The following is a 5661-nucleotide window of genomic DNA, read 5'->3' as shown; positions in this document are numbered from 1 at the left end:
TTTATGTTAGTACGTAGGCACAAGTCCGAAGGTCTTATCAAACACAAAAATATAATTAATGAATTTTTTTCTCATCCCCACACTCTATTTATTGAAAACGTCATTTTATACCAAAAACACATACACACATAAAAAAGGGCTCCCTAGGAGTACCGAGGACACTTTGGGTGCTAAAACCTTCCTTCTGTGTAACCAACCCCCTTACCTGTAATCTTTGGCATTTTATTAGTTCTGATTTGAAAAATTCTTATATTTGGGTTTTGTTCGTACTTTTTCCTTTTCCTTTGGAAACAATAAAAGCACGGTGGCGACTCTGGTTTTATTGATGTTAAGTTTATCCATAGCTTAATGGTCATGAATTTACCGCTACAGAGGTTAAGTTGCACAAGGTAATCACCTAGGGATCATCTATCCACAAGTCAAAGGACTCAAAATATGGCGCACCAAGGGATAACTTATCTTTAACTCAAAGTGTCAAAAACAATCCCTTAATCATTTATAAACATGTTTGAATCAAAGAAGATTGAATCGGCTGAAGCGTTCATCTATCAATAATTTGAAGTGTGGTAGATCTCATCACCCAAGTAATCACAAATTAAATACAAGTCACACATTAAATTTTAAATGTTAGTGGTCAATGATCAAAATGAAAGATTTAATCGAGTCTGGACACTCTAGCGTTATGTTAAGCAATCCTAAATGGAATTATGTAGAAGGCAAGCCTATATGAGGTTTGTCAATAGTAATGTATGTGTTAAATATAATAGAGATCTAAAACAAAGTCAGTCTCTTGAAAGAATGCAACACAGGTAAAAAATAAATAGTCAATTACTCAAGTAACTGAATGTCTCATCTAAACATCAAGAGGTTCAAATATGATAAACTAAGGGCAACCCATAAATACCCCAAAGTGTCAAGAATGATCCATTGATGATTCATCAACATGTTTGAAGTGTTGAAGGTTTAATCAACCTTGTGATCAAGAATCAATTATTCTTTTTTAAATTGTCATCAACCAATAATCATCAACAAAAGGCAAAATGGTTAAGAAAATAATTAGAAATAATAATAATAATAATAATAATAATAATAATAATAATAATAATAATAATAATAATAATAATAATAATACAAAAATCAAGTAAAAATTAAATGGAGAAAAAAAATCAAGAGTTAATTGAAAGATGGTTAAAATAAAAATAGAAAAAAAAATGAACAAAGAAAAAGAAATTAAATAAAATGAAATAAAATGGGGGGAGGGGTCCAAATAGGATCTTCCAAGCGAAAGGGGCGCAAGGCCCATAGGCCAAGGCCTATTGGCCTTCAGCAATGGTCAGGGGTGCAGGAAGAAACTCTAGTAGTGTGAAAAGGAAATAGGCATTTGGGCCCAAGAGGAAAGGGCCCAAACCGAATCTGAGTGAAAGGGGGAGTTTGAATCCAACTCAGAACTTCCCTCCACATTCAAAGTTGAGACACATTCAAAAAGAATATTTTTCCGCTTCGCCGTGCTGGAGCTCATCGTCAGCGGCGTCGAAGCTCCAGAGCTGAAATCATAAACCTCAAACTCTTCGTCTCAACTTGCTGAAGCCGAACCCCCTAACCCAAAATATATGATTCTTAAATAAAAGAATGAATCAAAAAAGAAAACAAAAGGAGCCCTAAAGTTGTAAACAAAAATTAAATGGTGGTGGTGCATGAACCCAAGTAATTGATTGATGGTTAATGACCTCCGAAGTATGCTCTTCCTTCTGGTAACTTTGGTTTGAAGAATGGATGAGTTCAAAGTATTGCTTCGCCGGAGAATAATACTGAAGCAACGATGGCAACAAATGTTTCAGGTTAGTTTTCTTTGTATATTTGTTTCTTCTTCTTCTATTTTTAAAAGCAAATGAATATTGGGATTGGGTGGTTGAGTTGCAGTGAGGGTGACTCGAATCTTAGGTTTTTGACATATGTTGTTCCACCTCTTCTTCTTCTTCTGTGTTGCATGCTTTTATAGTGAAACTATTAGGGTTTTTTCTTGAATCAGTTGAGGCAAAGGGAATGGTGGGATAGTGGAATTGTTGTGTCGCAGGATGTGTTTGTCCAGATGCGTGTTTGGTTTCTGAAAAGTGTACATGTACCATGTCCTTCCTTTTTGCATTTTTGGTTTTGTCTGATTTTGAACTGTTGTGTTTTTTTACCATAGTAAAACGTTATTGAGTGGAACTGAGTTTTTTTTGGCATTTATTTGCTTGAACTGAAGTGGTTTGTAGGGCAGGGTTAATGTAAGTTGAATGGTTGCTGCAACTTGCTTTGCAGTTTGATGTTGCTTGGTTGAAATCTGATGCAAGCTGTTTAATGAAATTGTTTTGCTTGCTTTGGAATATTGGAATGGTCATTGGATTGTATACATGGTCTGCTTTGTTTTAAGTTATATTTGAATGTGGTTGTTGAACATGTTTATACTTATATTATAGGCTATTTTGAATGTGAGGTGAAGTGTGATGCAGGGTTTGAATGCAGGTTGCCATGGCCTTGGATTTGTGAAATTGCTGCTGATGTTGCATGGGGTTTGTTGTTTGCTGCAGATTTAGGTGATGATGCATTTGGTGTTTGAGGTTTTGGCTAAGTGATTGTAGTAGGATGTGGCAATATGTGGATTACAATTGGATATGGCAATGTGAGGAAGTTGCAGGTCTGTTGTAGGGTGTTTTTAACATGGTTGTTTGTGGTAAGTTGCCTGCTGGAGTTGTTGTTGTAGTATGTTGCAGAATTATATGCATTGCAGGCTAATGTGTTCTTGATGCAGGCTTAGAATTGCATTGAATGGCCTTGCTGCAGGATTGTTTGACATGGTTACTTGCATTGGCTTGTCATGGCCTGATGTATGATGATGCTTTGCTGCAAGTATGGATTGCAGGTTGTGTTGTGTTTGTGTTGATGACTGAGTCTGCTATGGAAGGATCATGGTTTGTATTGGATTTGAAGGTTTGCATTGTTGTTGACATTGTTGAATAGTAAACTGGTAGGTTTTGCAAAGGAATGCCACATGCTTGGTTTGATGGGCCATTTGTAGGACTGATGTTGTGCTGATGTAGGCCTGCTGCAGGTGGCTTATGGAAGGATGGAATTGTTGGTCATGTGGTGTGCACTGCATTTTTGCCGCAGGTTTGTAGCAGGATGTTTGGAACTTGTTGAGCCAATGATGCTATGCTTGATTTGCCTTCAATTAATCATGGTCAAATGGAAGTGGATGGAACATGGAAGATCAAGAAACAAATGGATGGAGCATGGAACATGAAATGTGCTACCAAGATTTTTTCTCCTTTGTTCACCTTGATTCATATGTGATGTATGGATTGTAATGCTAGGTATATTTAGGCCAAGGCTTTTGTAATGAAATGATGCAATGCTTGTATGAACTTATGCTTAACTTGTAACGCAAGCAAGGTTTCAAATTGAATCAAAAATTCAAACATTATCTTTTCTTTGATTTTGTCATGAAATATATGAAATGGAGGTAATTTATGAATGCTAGGTCTTCTAAAAAGGGTGTGTTGACTTTAGTCAAAGTTGACCGAAAAGTCAATTGTTGACCAAAGTCAACCTTTTGTTAAAGTTGATTTTTTTTTTAATTTTATTTTATGAATGAATTGCTTATGCTTGGAATGATCTTAAAATGAATGTCTGTATGAAGATTGGATTAAAATGGGATCTTTAAAAGGATGTCTTGACTTTGGTCAAAGTTGACCAAAAAGTAAATTATTGACCAAAATCAATTTTTGGCCAAAATTGATCTTTTGTACTCCTTGTATGAATGATGTGTGGAATGAACTTGAATGGATGTAAATGGACCAATGAATCATAAATCAAAGCATAAAGAAATGACTAATAAAATGCATCACAAACTATGGATCAAAAGCAAACTTGTGTAGACAAAGATCAATCAAACTAATCAAGGGACCTTAGGAAGACGATTGAAGGCAAATGCATGATGAAATGACCAAGTACAAACTCCATGAAGTAGGGTTTCAAATGACAAGTCCAAACATAGAAACATAGGGGCACAACTAGGGTTTTAGGGCACAAGCAAGAATCAATAAGCAAACCCCCAAAGCAAGACTTCTTAAGCTAAGGTTTCAAGCCTCAAACAAGGATCAGATGAACCACCAATGATGAGCATCCCCAACTAGGGTTTCTTGGGTCAAAAAGTCAGTAAAAGGGTCAAAGTCAGACAAACTAGGGTTTAGGTGTGCATGAGGTATATTTACAAGGTTAATGCATCTTTAAGTTTAGGAATTAGGGTTTCCTTCAAGGCCAAGGTTAAAACACAAAGCCCAAAGTCAAATGATGACATGGACAAATTACAGAGGATCAAGGAATTAGGTTTAAGGCCCATGGATGACCAGATGAACAGACAATTCTTCCAATCAAGATCCACCATCCAATTAGGGTTTAAGAGATGAATGATGAGCCTTATGCAATATCACAAGGTCAATGAGTGCTTGAAGCTAAAAATTAGGGTTTAGGGTGGATTGGACACAAACCAACATGATCAAGAAACCATAGTGATCCTCAAATATGAATATCATGCCTTGAGTCCATGTAACATGTTTTCTTGTTATGAATGAAAATGCAAATGAGGTGATGAGATGGGGAATGTATGCATATGCATTAGGTCCATGGAAGTTGTATAGGAGGTAAGGTGAATTTGGGGTATGACAGCAGGTGACGGCGATTGCCGGCCGATTTAGGCTCGGTTCCAATTTCGATCGATTTTGGCATTTTCGTGTGATTTGGTGTTTTTCAATCTTTTGGGCAATTTTCGGCTTTTCCTACTTTTCTGGTGTTTTTGGGCATTTTTCGAGTTTTTGAAGCTCGGGAGCCTTTGAAGACATTTTGGAGTAATTAGTAACTTTAGAGTCCTTTTTGTGACCTTTGGTCATTTTTGAATAAATTAAGGAAAAGGTTTATACTTGCCCTATTGAGGATTTGACATTGTAATAATAAAGAGTTTTTGAATAAATGTTTAAGTATTTAAGAAATATATGAATTTTGAGAATTTATAAAAATGATGAGTTTTGAGACGTCTTGAGTTCAATTAGTATTTTGATGAGTTGAAATTTAGGGTAATAACATTACTTTAGCTATTTGAGGAGAAATTATTAAAATTATTTAAAACATTTTTTTTAAGTTTGTAATCCAAAGAGGGATTGTAGTGATGGTCTTGAATAACGTTTTGAGATAGTAATCCAAAAAGGGATTACAGTGATGGCCTATTATGGTGAGTTATAGGTTCAAGAGTAAAAGCTTATGTGAATGATGAGATTTGTATTATGTTATGATTTTGAGATGATGAATTGTTGTATTGTTGTGTTGTTATTATGATAATGCATTCATGTATTTCAGAGATAGATTGGACTTTGATCCAGTGATGGCCTGGTTTAGTGAGGGACTATGGCGGTCTCGTATTCAGAGAGGGACACAGTTCAGAGAGGAACCAGAGACATGTGGATATTAATAACATACCTATGACCCCAGTGATTTTTGTAGCACATGCATATGAGATGGAGATGGTTACATTGCATTGCATTTGCTTTATGATTTGTTTGATTGTGTGTTGTGCGTGATTTGAGAATATTGTAACGTTCATTATTACAATCCTATATGGTTGCTATT

General features: G+C 35.7%; 1 long non-coding RNA gene across 5 annotated transcripts; it reads left to right on the top strand.

Moving 5' to 3' along the window:
• The first annotated feature begins 1299 nt into the window (after positions 1-1299).
• On the top strand, positions 1300-3470 carry LOC127075676 (uncharacterized). 5 transcript variants are annotated; one of them, XR_007786627.1, is made up of 3 exons: positions 1319-1838; positions 2506-2713; positions 2792-3470. It is a non-coding gene; the product is annotated as an uncharacterized LOC127075676 (long non-coding RNA). The 5 variants fall into 5 exon arrangements; XR_007786625.1 differs by having other exon boundaries at positions 1347-1838; positions 2571-2713; XR_007786624.1 differs by having other exon boundaries at positions 1300-1838; positions 2571-3470.
• The last annotated feature ends 2191 nt before the right edge of the window (positions 3471-5661 follow it).

This window comes from Lathyrus oleraceus, chromosome 4 (assembly GCF_024323335.1).
Source record: "Lathyrus oleraceus cultivar Zhongwan6 chromosome 4, CAAS_Psat_ZW6_1.0, whole genome shotgun sequence".
In the NCBI taxonomy this organism is placed as follows: domain Eukaryota; kingdom Viridiplantae; phylum Streptophyta; class Magnoliopsida; order Fabales; family Fabaceae; genus Lathyrus; species Lathyrus oleraceus.
The sequence above is the reverse complement of the archived record's forward strand: the minus strand, read 5'-3'. Positions and strand labels throughout refer to the sequence as shown.